This window comes from Nycticebus coucang, chromosome 12 (assembly GCF_027406575.1).
Source record: "Nycticebus coucang isolate mNycCou1 chromosome 12, mNycCou1.pri, whole genome shotgun sequence".
Classification (NCBI taxonomy): domain Eukaryota; kingdom Metazoa; phylum Chordata; class Mammalia; order Primates; family Lorisidae; genus Nycticebus; species Nycticebus coucang.
The window spans coordinates 93,531,053-93,551,075 of NC_069791.1; the positions used below are offsets into that span (position 1 = coordinate 93,531,053).

Below are 20,023 nucleotides of genomic sequence, written 5' to 3' on the forward strand. Positions count from 1 at the left end.
ATAGTTATCAGACCAAGCCATAAAAATATCCTCTTCTAAAATCCAAGACTATAAAGAGATAGATAGTCATCCTTGTAGAAACCTTGGGGGAAAGTTTCTCTGAGGAGTCTCCCTCAGAGGTCACAAATGGCTCTCCAAAGGAAATAGAATACCAGCACAGCATATCGGGAAAGAGCATGACCCTAAAGCCAGATCACCTCTCTGCCTGCCTTGAATTCCATCCAGCTCTCATCCGTTGTTTGACTTCGGACAAACTGTTTAACTCTCAGCTGTACAGTGGAGATAGTAATAATAATTATTTCCCAATATTGTTGTGAGGGCTAAATGAGCTAATATATATGTGAAAAACTTAGAACACTGCCCAGGATACTTTAAGTGTGACATGTGTGAACTCATTATCTTTATTCTCATTCTACCTTGAAGAGGATCCTTAGAAAGGAGACCAAGGGAGCAGATGGGAAGTGTAAGGCTGAGACCTGGTTCAAAGCCTGGTTCTATCATTTCTATCTACAAGACCTTGGCTTAAATTCCCTTAAACTCTCTAACACTCGGATTCCTCACTATGAAATGATAATACTAACACCAATTTCATTTAAAACATATGTTAACCATGCCATGATAAATAGTAGTTATTATTAAAGAGAAGCACTATATGGAGGATCCCACAGGGAGGTGAATAAATTAAGCATGTGACGCATCTTGGTTCTTCCCAATCTTTCTCTTCTTCTCCCACATTTGTTTGAGGCTTCATCATTAGTGATTTACATTTCTATTTTAATCATGTTAAAGGTTTACAGTATTTTTTCCCCCCTGCATCTTTATATGCTATAATTTGGTACTATTTTTACCCAAGGAGGCCATTTTTAACTGAGCACACATTCAATTGTCTTTCAGCATGTATCATTGTTTATATTAATTAATGCTAAAATATTCTTAGGGGAAAAACACATCCCACAGAGTATTATGCAAGGAAACTTAGCATTTATTTTTGCCTCCGTCTTGTCTAGCATATCAATTTATAAAGGTTTTAGCGTGCTATTATTTCAATGATAATAATGCATGCTCTTCAACACAGACACCCGTCTGTGGGAATTAAGACACAAAGTGTCAATAGCAGCAAGGTATGTGTTGGGGGGTGGAGGATTGACAGTTGAAAGAAGGGAACGTGAGACTCTCACTCTGCTGGTGAGAACAATGCCAAGTGAAGTCATAGGCTTTGTCTCTGATTGATCCATGGGAGCATTCCTTGAGTAGGCTGAACCATTCTAGGTCCTGGGCTTGGAGTCTTTCTTAATAAGGCCCTTATAATTCCTAGCCATGTTGATGGATATCTTTGTTTTTGCTCAGCAACTACTCTCCTTTCTTCTAATCAGATACTCCCTTGGGGAACAACCCTTTTCACACTCAGGTTAGGTGTTTTGAGTCTTGCTCCAACGCCCTGGGTGGACATCTGATATAGATCTGACCAATCAATATAATACCATCTCCCTGGCCACAGTGATTGGACAAGGGATGACCATGTGACCCAATTAGAGCCAATGGCATTCAATTTTGAGACAGAACCATTGGGAAAGAGGGTTTCTCTTTCCACTGGGATGCTGAACTGGTATAAATAATACCTGGAATTACCAGTGGCCATCTTTACAATGAAAAAGGGAGAGGAAGCCTAAGAATTAAGCCAACATGAAAGAAAGCAGCTGAAAGACAGATGCAGATTCACTCCTGGACCCTGGATCATTTCTTGCTTTAAGCCAGTCTACCTCGCAATCTTTAAGTCAATGCATTTCTGTATATGTCTCTTTCTTTCTTCTCTCTCTCTTTCTCTCCTTGCCTTCCCTGCTCCCTCCCTTCCTTCTTCTTTTGGTTTAAGGTAGATTGAGTTGGATTTCCATCACTTGTAACCTGAAAAGTTTTGAGAGGTGCAGAGTTGCACTAGGGAACTGGGAGAAGCCAGGGCATTCTTCTGATTAAAGGGCTATCATGTGATGTTAAGCACATCATCCAGGAGATGTGCCCTTGATGGCACCTGGTACCCCAAACCATTTGCCTTCCTACTATTGAGCAATGGTTTGGTATCTGGAAAATTCCAAGAAGACTTTATTATTATTTTTTTTATTAAATCATAGCTGTGTACATTGATATGATCATGGGGCATCATTCACTAGCTTCACAGACCGTTTACCAAGTTTCACATATACCCTTGTAAGATGCACCGCTGGTGTAATCCCACCAATCCCCTTCCCTCTACCCACCCCCCCCACCCTCCTCTCTCTTTTCCCCTTCCCCCTATTCTTAGGTTGTAACTGGGTTATAGCTTTCACGTGAAAACCCTAAATTAAGTTCATAGTAGAGCTGAGTACATTGGGTACTTTTTCTTCCATTCTTGAGATACTTTACTAAGAAGAATATGTTCCAGCTCCATCCATGTAAAAATGAAAGAGGTAAAGTCTCCATCTTTCTTTAAGGCTGCATAATATTCCATGGTGTACATATACCACAATTTATTAATCCATTCATGGATGGATGGGCACTTGGGCTTCTTCCATGACTTAGCAATTATGAATTGAGCTGCAATAAACATTCTGGTACAAATATCTTTGTTATGATGTGCTTTTTGGTCTTCTGGGTATATGCCCAGTAGAGGGATTACAGGATTGAATGGCAGATCTATTTTTAGATCTCTAAGTGTTCTCCATATCTCTTTCCAAAAGGAATGTATTAATTTGCATTCCCACCAGCAGTGCAAAAGTGTTCCCTTTTCTCCACATCCGCGCCAACATCTCTGGTCTTGGGATTTTGCGATATAGGATAGTCTCACTGGAGTTAGATGGTATCTCAAAATAGTTTTGATTTGCATTTTTTCATATGTCAGAAGGCCGCGCGCCTGTCTTCTTCAGAGAAGTTTCTCTTCAAATCCCTTGCCCAGCCTGCCATGGGATCCCTTGTTCTATTCTTGCTAATGCATTTGAGTTCTCTGTGGATTCTGGTTATTAAACCTTTGTCAGAGACATAACCTGCAAATATCTTCTCCCCTTCTGAGGGCTGTTTGCTTGCTTTACTTACTGTGTTCTTGGCTGTGCAGAAGCTTTTTAGTTTGATCAAGTCCCAGTAGTGTATTTTTGAAGCTGCTTCAATTGCCCCGGGGGTCCTCCTCATAAAATACTCACCCAGACCAATTTCTTCAAGGGTTTTCCCTGCATTCTCCTCTAGTATTTTTATAGTTTCATGTCTTAAGTTTAAATCTTTGATCCAGTGAGAGTCTATCTTAGTTAATGGTGAGAGGTGTGGGTCCAGTTTCAGTCTTCTACAGGTTGCCATCCAGTTCACCCAGCACCATTTGTTAAATAGGGAATCTTTTCCCCACTGAATGTTTTTAATTGGCTTGTCAAAGATTAAATAACGGTAAGTAGCTGGATTCATCTCTTGGTTCTCTATTCTATTCCAGACATCTACTTCTCTGTTTTTGTGCCAATACCATGCTGTTTTGATCACTATTGATTTGTAGTATAGTCTGAGGTCTGATTTTGCAGTATTTTCTGTGAAACATTCAAATTCAAAAGTGGGCCAGAGTTTCATATTCTCAAAAAGAGAATATGCCATATTAATTTAGTCGATTGTTATCTTCTGAGTCCTCTAAATCAATATCAAAGTCTAAGTCATCATCACTTTCTTCATTTCTTCTGCAGCTTCTTCTATGGTTGGAACTTTCATTATTTCCAAGATTTTCTGTTTTTTTCTGATTCTTTATTAAACGGAATAACAATGTCTTCTTTCTTTCCACATTTTGCACAAACTTCAAGTTCATAGGCACATGGTCTACACATTATGTGATAAGAATCTTTCACTGTCTTTTGTAAACATTTAACACATTTTTTAGGTTTTGATAATGGTTTGTATTTGCTGTATTTTACACGCCATTCAAGAACTTCTTTACAGCACTGACACACTCCATCATGAAGTTTTGCATTAATTTTCTTGGTTTGAACACTCTTATCGAACTTGTCATTTTTGAAGCTAAATGTATTCTGGTGCTTCTGAGGCCTAGAATGAGCCCCGTTGCCTTTCTGGGAGCTCATAGCCAAAACCACAGCCAACCCGTGCCAGATGCAGGGAAAAATATACTAGGAAAACCAACAAATTACCCCCTGGTATTGCCGCTTCTGTCAATGACCCGGAAGGAACTTACCCCGTCAGTCCCGAGAAGACTTTAGATCACACAATCAGCCTCAAGGAACTCCAGAGAGGCTAGATGATAATGTGATGTGAAATGTAGAACTACACTAGGTTCTATAAGAACCTCTGGAGGGGGTAGATAAGAAGAGTATACATTAGGTATGTAAAGAACTAGAGTTGGGAGAATGAACTTGGTATGAAAGGTGAACTTGGGCTCTACCCTATTGGAAATGATGTCCAAGGGGCTTGATCTAAGTGGGAATTTAAGGGCAGAATTATGACAAGTGTCCATATTGTTCATTAAAAATTTAATCATGAACCAAATACTGTCCTAAACTATTTACATACACTCTGTATTTATCACAATCCTCTCAACAATCCCCTGAATTATGTGACTTATTATTTCCATTTTACAGGAAAGAGAGCTGAGGCTTAGAGAGCTGAGTGATGTGGTCTTTCATGGCTAAGATTTAAACTCATGTCTGTATGACTTGAAAACATCTAATGGGTGGTGGCATTGGGTTCTTGACTTGATTAAGGACTTTAGCCAATGGTGGGGGACAGTGTCTGGCCTCTGGAAGTTAGAGGGCTTCCAAGACTAAACCTTTGATCCGAGACTCAACCTTCCAGGGGCAGAACCTAATCTCAATGAGAGAGTGGAGTATAAGAGGGAAACTGAGGCAGGAATCTGAGACTGGAGCCAACAGAGCAGGGGCTAGTTGAGAGGGTTGCTACGGTCAGTTAACAAGCTTCTGGGGGCTTGTGGCACAGGACAGACATAAGGCTCCAAAATGAATTCCAGGCTTGCTGCTAGATCATATTCAGAGTTAGTTCAGGGATGGAAAAGCCTCAAGGGAGACAGAGAAAGGAAAAACAAACAGTCTTGTGGAGTCTCAAGATTAAAAAGAACAAGGGAAGGAGGGAGGTGGGTGGGGCCTTGGTGTGTGTCACACTTTATGGGGGCAAGACATGATTGCAAGAGGGACTTTACCTAACAATTGCAATCAGTGTAACCTGGCTTATTGTACCCTCAATGAATCCCCAACAATAAAATAAATAAATAAATAAAAGAACAAAAAATACGCCTTTTATTCATTAAATAACTATTACAAGTTACCTAACACATGGCTTCCACTGGGCTTGGCTCTTCCTCATATACTGATCTGAAGCTCAAAAAGGTAAGTAAGTTGTCCAGGGTCACAGAGGAGCTGAGTTGAAGTAAAAACCTTGATCTGCTCAAACTTAGAGGTCTTTTCATGGTGCCAGACTGAGTCTACATCTTCTGGAGTACTAAAGTCCTAAAGTAGCGACTTGATCCTCAGCTCTGAAATACAGGACAATTATTTTAAATTGCACATGAACTTTATGGACACGTTGTTATGTACCATAAAGACAGTTTGCATTTATAGATAGTTATGCTGTGCCTTTCAAGGTGTTAAGGATTTTACTTGATTATCTCATTTCACCCTTAAAACAACCCTAGGACATTTAGCCAGGAATCATCATCATCACCATCACCACCATCATTGTTGTCATCATCCTGACTGTGGTTTTGGAAATTGAAGCTCGGAAAGGTAACTCAACTTCTCGGCCAAGGTCACAAAACAAGTAAATGCAGACTCAGGATCTGAACCCAGCAGCTGACACTTTTAGATGTGCCTGAGGTTTTGAGTGTGATACCTCTACCTACACCATGCCTCAGTTTCTTCATCTGTAAAACGAGGCTAGTAATGACGCCTGCCTCCTAAGGGTACTGTGAGAACACAATGAACTGATACACACAGAAGCTGAGCGCCTGGCACACAAAGCTCAATCAATGTGGGCTTTCAACCCGGCTATTTTCATTTTTTTGCATCACTCTCTTCAAAAGGGCACTTTTCGCTTTCCCACGGCTAATCTTCTATGCTCAAGTATGCCAGAAAAAAGGCCGGGTAGTTTGCAATGTGCAGGGGCCTCTTTAGGGTAATCCTGAGGCAAGAGATAAAAGCAGCTCGCTTAACACAACTTCATAAACCCATTTTAATCCAAACATTGATTTTCCTTTGGAATGATCTCTTTTCAGTGTGCACGCAGAGTCCCTCTATGCCTCGGATGTGGGTATCAATAACATTATTGAGATGAAACAGTCACCTCTTTCTTATTCCCTTTATTCATCAGTCACCCTGGACTTGTCTTTGTTCATCCTCTGCTAACCCGCATCATTCACTGGAGTGCCTACTTTTTCCCTCACCAGCCGTAACTCAAGGTGAAAGTTTCCAATTATGACAAGTAGTAAAATATGGGAGACTTAAGCAAATTCAACTGGAAATAATGTGAAAAAAAATATTCTTCACCCCAGACACATGTCTCTCTTTTGATCTTTCTTGTCCAGGATACTTCCTTTTTTTAAACAAAAAATGCTCCTTTGATAGTACAAAGGAAGCAGACACCAAAAGGACACTTTACGTCTTCATTGGGAAATAATTAGTCTGATCGAATCGCTTGCTTTTTGGATGGACAAAGGAGCCTTTAAAGAAAATCATTTGTGTTTTCTGAGCTCCTTTAGAGCAACGCAGCTTTCTTAGGATTGGGCTTTTGGATGAGAGTTTGGGGAATGGAAAATTTCCCTGAATAAGAAATCAGAAAGCTTGACCCACACAGTTACTTCTCTCTTACCATGACAACAATTGGCAATTACTTTCTAATCCAATGTGTGAGGATGAATATGAAAAGGTAGGGCAAATCATTCTCCTTCTTCTACAACTCATTCTCTCTTTAGCTCTGCACCTGAAGCTGATTTTCTTTTCTTTCTTTTTCTTTTTTTGTCAGTCCCAGAGATTCAATGTAATCTATAGCTGAGAATACCTATGTTAGCTGCAGCTGGAGGAAAAATAGTTGGCAAATTTCCTGAATCAGGGTTTCTTTTCTTTTTCTCTTGTGAAAGGTAGCTTTTGATAGCTTAGAGATGATTTGGAATCAAGGGGTTCTGACTGTCAGCATATGGTGTCGTGGTTTCTACCAGGTCTGCTCTAATGGAGTGTGCACACATGGTTTCAGAATCACAGGGCACGGATGGTGCTAATGAAGACAGAGCATTACGTCTGATGGTAGAATTGTGCTTGCTCATAGGTGTGTGGCAAAGAATGACATTCTGAAATCTATTGCGTCTGGGTTAAGGCCTTGCCTCCTTTGTGATTTGGAGCTGATTACTTAATTCCTCTGATACTCAATGTTCTTGCTTGTAAAATGGGAATAATAAAAGTAGCTATCTTGTGGAACAGTGTTTCTCAGCCTTGGCATTGCTAACATTGGGGGCCAGACAATTCTTGTTGGGGGGGCTGTCCTATTGCAGGATATTTAGCAGCAAACCCAGCTTTTACCCAATAGATGCCAGTAGCACTGTCCTTTCCCTCCAATCCCCCTCATTTTGACCACTAAAAAGTCTCCAGCCATTGCCAAGTGTCCCCCAAGGGAGACACAACCTTTCCTCTCTCCCCTCATTGAATGCTACTGTCATGGAGCTATTGTGTGAATTGAATAAAATAATCAATGCAAAGCTCTCCCATACACTGCTTAATAGATACCCCAAAGTAGTTGCTCCATAAATATCAGTTGTTATTTATTAATAAAAGTGTAACTCGAAACTCAACACAGTCTCTCTCTTTTTTCTCCTACGGAATCTTACGAAATCTCTTGTGGGGTCCCACATTTCCTGATATTAGACAGAAATCCCAAGTTGTCCCACCTGCTGCTGGAAAAATATTTTGCTTTCTGGAAAAACCAGCAGCTGCTAGGAACAGGAAGTTGATTTTCAGGTGTTTTTATGAATAAGTAGTATCCTCTCACCTTGGTCAAAGGGAAGTGCAAAAGAAGTTTAGGAATGGATCATGAAAGGGAAGAACAGATTGCATGCCAGTAAGAGCAAAAACATGCAAGATTCGAGTGACTATGAGTCAATCAAAGCTTCCCCATGCCTGGAAGGGAGCAGCACATCTGTGAGAGAGGTGACTACCATGGCTCACTGGGGATTAGAGCTCTTGTGTGCAGTTGGAGGGGGAAGAGGGGCAGTGTTCTGAGTTGCAGATGGCAGGGAGGAACCCATGTAATCAGCTATCTTCATATATACTTTAATTCTACCTTCTTCCACCAAGTGATGGAGTGCTCAAAGTTTGAACATTGTTTGAACACTGTCAGGGACACCAGCATGTCCAAACTGCAGCCCGCAGGCCACATGCAGATTATTTGAGTCCTGTTTTACTTATCTTTGGTGTCAGAAAATTATGCACAGACCTGTTTTTTCTTGTTTTTTTTTTTTTTTTTTTTTTTGCTTGTCAGCTTTTGTTTTTAATGTGTGGCCCAAGACAACTTGTTTTTCTTCCAGTGTGTACCAGGAGAAAAAAAAGGGGGTAGACACTCCTGGCTATCCCACCAAAATTCAAATGTTAAAAGCCCTAACCTCCAATGTGACTGACTTGGAGATAGGGCCCTTAAGGAGATAATTAAGGTTAAGTGAGGTCTTAAAACTGGGGCCCTTATCCAATAGGGTTAGTGCCCTTGTATGACGAGAGACAGACAAGTGAGCTCACTCTTTCTCCTTCCATAGAGGAAAGGCCCTGAGAGGACACAGCAAATTGGCAATCACCTGCAAGTAAAGAAGACAGGTCTCACCAGAGACTGAATTTATTGGCAGCTTGATTTTGGACTTCTATCCCCCAGAAATGGAGAAAGTAGATACCTATGGTTTAAGCTCCTATCCTGTGATGTTTTGTTATGGTGGCCTGAACAAACCAACACAAATGTGCATCAGGCCCCTTTGAAGTAGGTGTTATCATCCCCCTTCTTCTAACATTTCATAAAAGAAGAGACAGACTTAGAGAGGTCAAAAACGTGCCCAGTGCATTGGGATTTTTCACCTAGGTGTGTCTGCCTCCAAAGCCTATGTCCTTAACCACCATGTGCCATTTTGACATGGCATGTCTCAACCCACACACCACCCTGTATAGAATGTTTACATCACGCCACACTCTGTGTCAGGGTTTTAAATCCATTGGCTTTTTTAATCCCCACTGCAATCCTAGGAGGCAGCCACTCTTCTTGTCTCCACATGAAGAGACTGAGGAAGTTTAGATCAGTTAACCTAAAGGTCCACAGCTTAACTGTCTGGTTCTGAGCCTGGTATATAACTGCTTCAGGGAACTCTGACCAGCTCCATCTCCTGCTTTGGAATTGCTGGGTAGGGAACTGCTGCTGGGGGAAATGAACTAATATTTGGTCTTTAGGAGTCACAATAACAGTCATGTAATTTTGTTGTCTCTGCAATTTTAATTCTACCAAAAATTCCAGGGGTAATTGGGAGTGAAAACTCAGAAAGAATAGAGCACACTCAATTCCAGGGCAAGAGTCAGCTGACTGCTATTATTGAAAGCACTTTTGCTTCTCCTGGATCTGCATTTATGCAAACGAAAGCAAGAGGTCTAACCTAAGGAAGAGGAGTGAACACCCTCTCTCTGCCTGACAACTCTATTCTAAGATATGTCTTTCTTTCTCCAGCTGGGGGGCTGAGCAAAAAAATGCATCTCCCTCTTTCTTTTCCTCCCAAGGACAATGAAGAATAATAATTCAAAGCAGAGCAAAAAGCCTGATTTTGCACAGTGAAAATTTCCAATGTGTTTTGAGGTTACCTGCTTTCACCTTCAAATCACCATGGGAGGCAGGTGGTTTCTGACAGGTAGAATCAGACAGAAGTCAGGACTCTTGACCTCATCCCACTGTATTTATCCCAGGCAGTCCCATTTGGCTGGAGGTAGTGCTATTGCTCCTTGGAGTCCCATTATGGGTAATTGAAGCAGCTTTGGAGACAGGGAGACCCAGGCTTGAATCCTGTCTCTGACCCCCACCATCTGTCTGACTTTGGACACATTGCCTGATCTCTGTGAAGGTGGTTTAAATATAATTAAGATGGACATGATAATGATCTCCTGGGGTTGGCTACATACACTGTGAGGCTAGCTGGGGAAAGTATAAGTGCTTGGCACATGGTAGATGTTTAGAAGTTGTTTTCATTGTTCTCAATAGATTAGAACTTTTTAGAATATCTAAGACCAGTGACTAAGCACTGTGTCTCATAACTCTTGGGCATCTCAAGGTTGTGGGGTCCTCTACAGGATGTTGGAGGTTTTTCTTATTTTGGCTCAAGCCTTCCCTTCAGGGAAAGTCATATAGGTCAGAAGCAGGCAGTTGCTAATGAGTGGTCCTCCAGTTTCTGACCAACAACTCTAATCACCAAGAGACAACAAAGCCAGCTTTGAAGTCAGACTCTAGTCTCAGCTTAGCACCTGCTAGCTGTAACTAAGGGCATGTGTCCCACTGGGTCACTGCAAGAATTTTGTGGGATAAAGCATGCAGTAGGTTTTGTGTACCAGGAACACAGTGAGCTGATGGAGCAGACCCAGTCTTCCAGAAGGTCCGGTCCCTATTTCCTCCTCAGTGGAGGTGGGTGTAAGTAGCCCTATAGGTTGCTTAGGTGTCCCTTCTCTTCTCCTTCTCAGTCCTACTGGTGCATGACTAAGACAAAAGTCAGTTTTCTTGAAATGACCCATAATTGTTCTTGGCTAACCCTGGTTGTGTCAATATTCACCTTTCATTCTTGGAAAGAAATTTTCCACCTAAAAGTCAAGATACCTCCTCCATAGCCACCACCCTGAAAGATACTTGTAGAAGCAAATTTAGGATTTATTTTTTGTTGTTGTTGTTTTTGAATAACTTTATGAATGGCATATGGTCTTAAGAAACCTGGAGTTCTAAATCAAAATTTGCCCCTTGCTATAAGAGGAGTATTTCCTTCCCTACCCTGAAGCCTATCATTAGATTGGGCTAACAGGCAAGGCAAGGTCTAAAATCCACCCTAATTTGGATATACTCTGTTTTATCTCTGTGTTTGTTTGTTTTATTTTGTTTTTTTCAGGAGACAGAGTCTCAGTCAGCTGCCCTGACTAGAGTGCCATGGTGTCGGCCTAGCTCCCAGAACCTCAGATTCGTGTGTTCAAGTGATCCTTCTGCCTCAACCTCCTGAGTAGCTGGGACTACAGGTGCCCACCATGATGCCTGGCTAATTTTCCTATTTTTAGTGGAGATGGGGTCTCCTTCTTGCTTGGATGGGTCTCAAACTCCTGAGCTCAAGTGATCTACCAGCCTTGGCTTCCAAGTGCTGGGATTATAGGTGTGAGCCACTGCACCCAGCCAGGATATGCTCTATTTTTGTCAGTCCCTTGATAATCAAGGCAAAAGTTGACTGATCCTAACACCTAAGATGATAAAGCAATCATATCATAAGTTATATTTCATCCTTTTCCCTATCTCCTTAGCCTAAGCTCTGCTTTTGATCAGGGAGATTTGGCAAATTCTTCCCAAAGCTCATTTTACCCACATCTAACAAGATCCCTCATAATCTCCTGGGTTATGGTAGTGATGAGTGGGAGTTTTGAAGTTCAGAACCCATGCTGATCATTTCCTGGCTTTGGAAATAAAACCTGTTACTACTTCAACATTCAGTTATTCATTCCACAAGTACTGAGCAATTTCTTTGGTGCTGAGGATGTGAGGCTGGGCAGGGCAACCATTCTCCCTGACTTGAATGAGTGTGACTGGTGGCACCAACAGTACCAACAAAGTATAACCTGAGCAAGGATATAGGAGGTCACATAGCAGAAGACCCCATTGTAGTCTTGGTGGAGTAGAACTCAGGGAAGGCTTCCCAGTGGAGGCTAAGCCTGCACTCAAAGTGAAGGCTGAATATAGGAGAGAGAGTCTTTGCCAGGCAGAGAGATCCTCACATATAGAAACCAGGGGTCTAGAGAGAGGGAGGTGTGTTAAACTCCAAAGTAAACTGTGACTATTTATAACAGCACAATTCACAATTGCAAAGATGTAGAAGCCACCCAAGTGGCCATCCATATAGGAATAGATTAATACGATGTGGTATATGTACACCATGGAATATTACTGAGTCATAAAAAACCCCAATGAATTAATACCTCTTGTATTAACCTGGATGGACCGGAAACCATTCTTCTAAGTGAACAAGAATGGAAAGCAAACACCACTTGTACTCACTATTAAAATGAAGCTAATCAATCAACACTTATATGCACACTCATGAGGAATCAAATAGGTGGGAGGGAGAAGAAGGGGATGGATAAATTCACACCTAAGAGGTACTGTGCATACTATCTGGGTGAAGGGCACACTTGTAACTTTGACTCAAACTGTACAAAAGCAATTTGTATAATTAAAATGTTTGTAGCCCTGTAATATTCTGAAATAAAACAATCATTGAAAAAATAAAGTAAACCGAGGGGAATGGTGAATGCTAGTACTGGGGAGACTGTGAAGGCCAGATTGTGAAAGGGATTTGTAAGCCATATTAACGTGAATAGACTTTGATCCTCAAAGTAATAGGGGCACTTGGGAGAATTTTTAAGAAAGGAATTACAGGAAACAGTTTTTATTTTGGAAAAATGATCTATGTGGGAGGAGAACAAGTTGGGGAAAAAGGGATTGGTGGGATTAAGCTTCATTGAGGCCCAAGATCTTCATCAGCTTTTTTGTGTGTGTATCCCAAGTGCTTGGAACAGGATTGGTGCATAGCAGACAATTGACAATTGTTTTTTGAGTGTTAGTGGCCTAGACCAGGGCAATGGCCATGGGGATGGAGGGAACCCTGTGGATTTTAAGACCTAATCTGTGGGCCAAGAGAAAAGAATTACTTATAATTATTATTTATAATAAGTGGGAGTTAAGAGGGATTCCCAGTGCGTGGCTTGGTAAACTGAAGGAGAAAGAGAGACTTGTGACCAAAGGTCTTTAAACTCTTGGAGCCTTAGTCTCACTCTTCTATTCTATAAAGTGGGACCAACATTCCACATGTCACAAGTATGCAAAAAGAGAAGCCTTGTATCTGTTGCATTGTAATCAAAGTGTCAAAGTGTTCTCAGCGCTCAGACTTCACTTTGATGGAATGTAAAGTCCTCTAGGAAGGTTAAGAACAAAGAGTGCAAATGCACATCTCCCTGAGGCCTCCAGGTTTGAAGTCCCCAGAGATGCTGGTGGCAGTGGCAGCAGCACCAGCAGCACAAGTGGAATATGTATAGCCAGGAAATGAAACAAGCAACTAAAGACTGCTGATTGGAATTTATTTTCTAAAAGTGAACTGCAATTCTCAGTATGGCTCAGTCACCTGCAAACCTGGTCCTTAATGAGCTATTCTGCTCTTTGTCAATATGAAGGATTTTACTGGACAGAGGAGTAGATTGGTGGTGAGGCTTCCTGCAGCTAGGGAGTCATTGGGGTGGCAGGGAGTGGGGGGATAATGTAGCAGAAAGGAAATGACTTTGTTTTTAAACTCACAATCCTTCCTGGGATACAACTACTTAGGGTCTTTTCTCTAGTCTCATTTTCTGTGGAGGAAGAATTGCACCTGGTTATGGGTGGCTGGGGCATTGTTGAGACTACAGTTTCCTGTGGAAAAGATGCAAGCACAGGTGCTAGAGAGGCCCAGGAGGTTGCTCAGAGCCACTATCACCTCTTTCCCTCCTGTCCACTTAGTGAGTGGAGACTAAGCAACAGCTCTCTGCCATGCACCACACTGTCATTGCACTGACTTTTGTAGGGTGAACAGACCAGCAAACAATGGAAATGATAATCCCACCTGATGGGTGTATGCATTCATTTCCTAGTGTTACCATAACAAAGCACACACACAGAGATGGCTTAACAGAGCATTAGAAACTTAGTCTCTCACACTTTGGGAAGCTAAAAGTCCAAGATCAAAGTGTCAGTCACACTAAGCTCTCCTTGATAGCTCTAGGACAAGGTCCTTCCTTGCCTCTTCTTAGCTTCTGGCATTGCCAGGCATCTTTGTTATTCCTTGACATCACTCCAGGGTTTGCCTCTGTCATCACCTGACATTCTCTCTGTGTGTCTCTGTGACTCTTCTTATAAGAGCGCCAGTCAGATTGGATTTAGAGCCCAGCCTATTCCAGTGTCTTTGTGTTAACTTGGTTGCATTTGCAAAGACCCTATTTCCAAATAAGGTCACATGCACAGGTAACAGAGGTTAGGATTTGAACATATCTTTTAGGCATAATTTAGCTCACAATGGCGTTGGAGTACAGAAGTGCTTGTATTCTTGTTGAATCAGACCTTACTTTGTTATAGGTATTATGGGAGGACCCCCTAAGATATAACCTGCAGTTCCCCCTTCCTTTTCTCCTTCCTCCCTTCCTTCTTTTACTTATTGACTTATTTCTTCCCCTTCAGTAGTTTTTTCAACACATGCTGTTATCGTTGGTCATTTTCTGTGAATTAGGCAGTATGCTAGGCATTGTGAAAGGAATAAAGAACTAAAACACACATGGCTCCTGCCTCTGAAACTTATGGAGTTGTGGGGGCAAGAACTGGCCCCACAAATACATGTAAAAATGACAACTGGGATGATTGGAATGGGATCCCTTCTAAATGTTTAGGGTAATGGCTTGAACCCACCTCCCAAGGGAACATCTCTGAAGTCATAAAGCCAAGTCTTGGCTATAGGATGTATATTTTTGCCCCATAATCTTTAATATTTTCTAATTCATAAGGTACAGGAAAAGGAGAGAGACAAGAACCTTTATTTAGAGAGGTGTTTATGTATGAAACTTTCTGGTTGGAAAATGAGGTCAGAAAGATGTACTGCAGATTGGAAAAGTCCAGAGGGTGGCAAAGGGGTGGAATGACACGTTCTTAGGGTGAGTGAACCTAACCTGCTGAGATTAGAGGAGTTAAGTTTGAGGTCATCCAGCTACTCAGATTTGGGAATAGCATCCAATCCCCAATTTCCTGGCATCTCTTTCCTCTGTGCTTAACATATTCTGTGAACACTGGGTCATTCCTACTGTCATGCACAGTTTGCATTATTTTCATATCTCTTTGCAAAAGCCCTTCCCCATTTGGATGTCTTGATGTACTCCATGGCCTCAGGTATCTGGGTCTATTTAGGATCAACTCAGACACAGAAACCAAGAGGAGTCTGACATCACTAGATGGAGGAAGTTATAAGCCAAGCATTCTAGTCCATAGTGAAGATTCTAGACATCAATGTGTATCAGAATCAAAGTACAGGTTCCTGGGCTTCATATCCAGATGTTTTGATTCACCAGGACTGGCACCCAAATCTGCATTTATGACACACACCCCAAATGATTCTGGTGGAAGTAAGTCACTTATGAAGGCCTGACAAGTTTGTGAACCTGCCACCATGCACTTATGTTGGCAGCACTGTACAAACAACTTAGTAAAGTTTTGTAACCTTGGTATATCCAGTGTCTTACAACTGTGTTTGTGTTGACATGTGGTGGCGTCTTACTGATTGGTGTTCATTACTGTGTGTTTTTGTGTGCTGTTGTGAGAACATCAGAGCTTGATTTAGAGCAGTGAACAAACATTAAATTTCTTGTTAAATTGGCAAGAATGGAAGTGAAATCAGGGACATGTTAGTCTAAGTTGATAGGGATAATGCCATGAGAAAATGGCAGGGTACAAATAGATTAAATATTTTTCTGAGGGGAGAGAAATTGTACCTGGTGAAGAGAGGTCAGGGTGGATAGTAACAAGCAGAACTGACAAAAACATAGCAAAAATTTATTGAGTTGTACGTCGAAATAATCAGCTTATTGTAAGAAAAATAGAAAACCAACTAAACATTGATAGAGAAACAGTTAGGAAAAGATTTTAACGGAAAAATCTCAGCATGAGAAAGGTGTGTGCAAAATGCTTACCAGTGAACAAAAGCAAAGGAAAGTTGAAGTTTGCTGCAACTTTTTGAAGAGGCAAGATGATGTTTTGGGCCATGTTATCACTGGTGATGAAATACGGTGTACCAATATGAAACAAAGTGTCAAAGTACACAGTGGAAGTCAGCTAATTATTTACAACCAAAAAAAGTTCTGTCAGTCCAAATCAAGAGTCAAAACAATGTTGTTAACCCTTTTTGATACCACAGGGATTATTCATTATGAATTTGTATTAACTGGAAAAACAGTTAACCAAGTTTAGTATTTGGAAGTGCTGAGAAGACTGTATGAAAAAGTTAGATAAAAACAACCTAAACTTTTTGCCAACAACTCATGGCTCGTACATCACAACAATGCACCAGCTCACAAGGCACTGTGAGGGTGTTTTTAGTCAGTAAACAAATGATTGGAACATCCACCTTACTCACTTGATCTGGCCCCCAATGACTATTTTCTTTCTCAGAAGATAAAGGAAATATTGAAAGAAGATATTTTCATGACATTCAGGACACCAAGGGTAATATAACACCTGCTCTGATGATCATGCCTGAAAAAGAATTCCAAAATTGCTTTGAAGGGTAGGCTAGGTGCTGGCATCTTTGTATAGCTTCCCAAGGGGAGTACTACCAAAGTGACTAGTGACGTACAGCAATGAGGTATTTAGCATTTCTTTCTAGGATGAGTTTGAGAAATTAATTGTCAGATCCTGGTAATCCAGGACAAGACTTTGGGAGTCACTGTCCTTTGGCAACTTCTGGATTAAACACGGGAGAACAAAAACATACCTGAGTTGTTGAGAGACCACTGAACTCTCAAGGTAACCCAAGCTCAAAAGGAGATTTTTTTCTGCATTCAAAGGAAGGTGATGGAAAGAAACAATGACAACAAAAGCTTATCCTGAACACATACTTAGTTCTTGACATTCCTAAGAGTATATTATTTTCTAATCTTGGAGGGTTATTTCTCTTCTCTGTTAAGCTTTTATTTTAGCAGACTTATTGAGATATAATTCATGCACCATACAGTTCACCCACTAAAAGTGTACAGTTCAATGATTTTGATATATTCAGAGTTGCATAAGCATCACCATAAGTTTTAGAATATTTTCTCCTCTCCCCCCAAACCCATTACAGTTACTTCTCATTCCCTTCCCCTACCGACACCCCTAGACAACCACTAATCTACTTTCTGTCCTTATAGATTTGCCTATTCTGGATATTTCACATAAATGAAAGCAAGCAAAATGTATGGTCTTTTGTCACTGGCTTCTTTCACCTAGAATAATGCTTTCAAAGTTCATCTATATTGTAGCATGTATCATATTAGTATTTCTTTTCTTTTCTTTTCCTTTTTTTAAACATTTTTTTGAAACAGAATCTCTCTTTGTTGTGGCGGCTGGAGTGCAGTGGTGTCAGTCTAGCTCACTGCAATCACAAATTCCTGGGTTCAAGTGCTCCTCTTGCCTCAGCCTCCCAATATTGGCATCTCTCTTTTCATAAATTGAATATCTATCTTCCCTCGTCTAGAATAACATTCCTGCAAGTTGAACAGCTATCTTTCCTCCAGAATAAGCGGCTTTGGAAGGTTGAATGCACCGCGGTGAGCTGAGAATGTTATTCAAGGCCCAAGTGACTTTTCCAGCCTCACCTCCAGCACTTTCTCACTCCTTTCCATGATATTCTAACCACAGAAGAGGCCTCAGGGTTCTCTCCAATGGGCCTCTGCTCAGAATAACACGGCCTTCTTGTCTGTGCGGTGAGTGCACCCTGTAATCTTGAATGCAAACATCTCTTTCCCCAGGCCTTCTCTTCATTTTTGATCCTTACCTTGATTATAGCTGTTTTCATTTTGTGTCATAATAGGGGATGGGCTTCCCCTCTAAGTTGAGACTCCTTCGAGAGAGGACCTGAGTCTTATTCATTTTTGTATTCTAAGTGCCTAACTAGTTCTTGGTAACTATGAGGTACTAGATTAATATTTGTTGAATGAATAAGTGAATGAGTGAATGAAAAAATGAATGAGAGAAAGATACCCACAGAAGCTAGCATATAGAGGGAATGGAAATCATTTTTCTCTGCAGGTTTTAATATAGCAGTTTTAGCTCCTCCTGTTGGAAATGACTTGTTTGAAAGAGTGCAAATGAGCATTTAAAGAATGTTAAACTGCATAAGCATGGAGAACAGCCTGCTAAAGGTGGTTATCTCTGGGAAAGGGGTTAATGGGGATGGGGCTGGTTTTAGTCTTTCATTATACACTTCAAAAGAAGAAAGTGGTGTGAAAATAGGTAATTTTTACTTTTATGGCTTTGAGGGATTTGAAACATAAAAATTATAAAAAGGACAAAAGAACAAAATAAGAAACAGCACTGCTTTTGAGTTGGGTCTGAGTATCAGACTGGCTCTGGGTGGTTTGTGGCCAATCACTGTTCCTTTCTTAACTCAGTTTCCTCAACTGAGAAAGGGGAATGACAAAACACACCTCTTGGGACTATTGTGACATTTTAAAAGCACAGTACCTGGCACACATAAACTTGATATATGACAAGTATTGCCTTTGTTATTAGCAAAAATGAAAACAGCAACAAACAGAAAAATTACAAAGCAGAGGGCATGGAAGTCCCTTTTATCTGTGACAGCTTTTGAATTTAATTTTATTTATAGCCCATCTGCTTATGCTGGGCAGCTTACTATATTGATTCGCTGAAAACCATGGGGCTTAGCCCTGGAATGGAGGCTCTTTTAATAAACTCCACTTAGTGGGTGATTATGCAGAAGGCAGCTGCAATGACCTTGGTGACCACGAGAAGCCTGATCATGATAGCAGCTACCACTTAGGAGTCCTCACTGGGAGCCATTGAGTCCTCAGCACGATCTCATGACATCTCATAATCTCTATTCTACAGATGAGAAAGGGAGGCAAAGACAGGTTTAATGCTTTAAGGTCATACAGCTAGTAAGTGGCTTATTCCAGATTCAAATCTAGGTTCTCTAGACCAAAGTTGGTGAGATTCTCGTTAGATTGCTTGCCTCTCCAGGTGCAAATAACGTGGTATAAGAGAGAGAGAGGGAGGAGAGATGGTGCTAAGGGGCAGAGGGGCTTTGAGGTAAGGTGGACAGTCTTCCCATCTTCCTATATGATAGCTCATAGTAGGTCCCTATGGATCCTAGAAGTCTTGGAATAAAGTGTGGTTACTTCTTGCTGCTGTCACTCATGGCAGGGAGTTCTGTGAAATCTGAGGAGGGGTTGCGTGGTCACCTGAGGATGCTGAGCAAAGGATTAACAGTGGTCCCTCCATATCCAGTCTTCCTTCTATCAGAGTAAAATGATTTTTTGTGGAGCATACAATTGCCTAGAAAACAGACTGTTTCCCAGATTTCCTTGTGCAAAGTGTGGACACATGTCTAGGATTTGGCCAATGGGATAGAAGTAGAAAGTGATATGTGAAACATTTGGGAACTTTCTTGAAAAGGAGTGGGCATGATCTACTCCTTTGCAGTTACCCTTCTGCTGACTGGATTGCAGATGTGATGGTTGGGTGGGTGTCTTAGCACTGAGATGAACATAGAATGGTGGCCATTTGCACTAGAAGAAACAAATGGAAGCATCTTGGATCCATGAACCAAGATGGACCAAGCTTCTTAGGTAATAAACCATCCCAGCTTTGGACTGCTTTACTGGACTTTTCATGAAAGAGAGAGAGAGAAAATCTTCCATCTTGTTTAAGCCACTGATGGTTTGGGTCACTGTCACTCACAGCTGAAGCTAACTTTCACAAACACAGATGCTGCCACACCATCCCTTGCTCCCATTCTCCTTCCAGTAGAATTTTTATCATCTCTTCCAGTAGGGATTTTTATCATCTAATAAGATGATTTTTTAAATTAAATCATATCTGTGTACATTAACGCAGTCATGGGGTATAAGGTGCTGGTTTTATATACAATTTAAAATGTTTTCATCAAACTGATTAACATAACCTTCATGGCATTTTCTTAGTTATTGCGTTAAGACATTTATATTCTACACCTAGTAAATTTCACATG

At 41.1% G+C, this 20,023-nt stretch overlaps 1 pseudogene; it reads right to left on the reverse strand.

Moving 5' to 3' along the window:
• Positions 1–3,382: 3,382 nt before the first annotated feature.
• Positions 3,383–4,162, reverse strand: LOC128562196 (uncharacterized protein C9orf85 homolog; annotated as a pseudogene).
• Between the last annotated feature and the right edge of the window lie 15,861 nt (positions 4,163–20,023).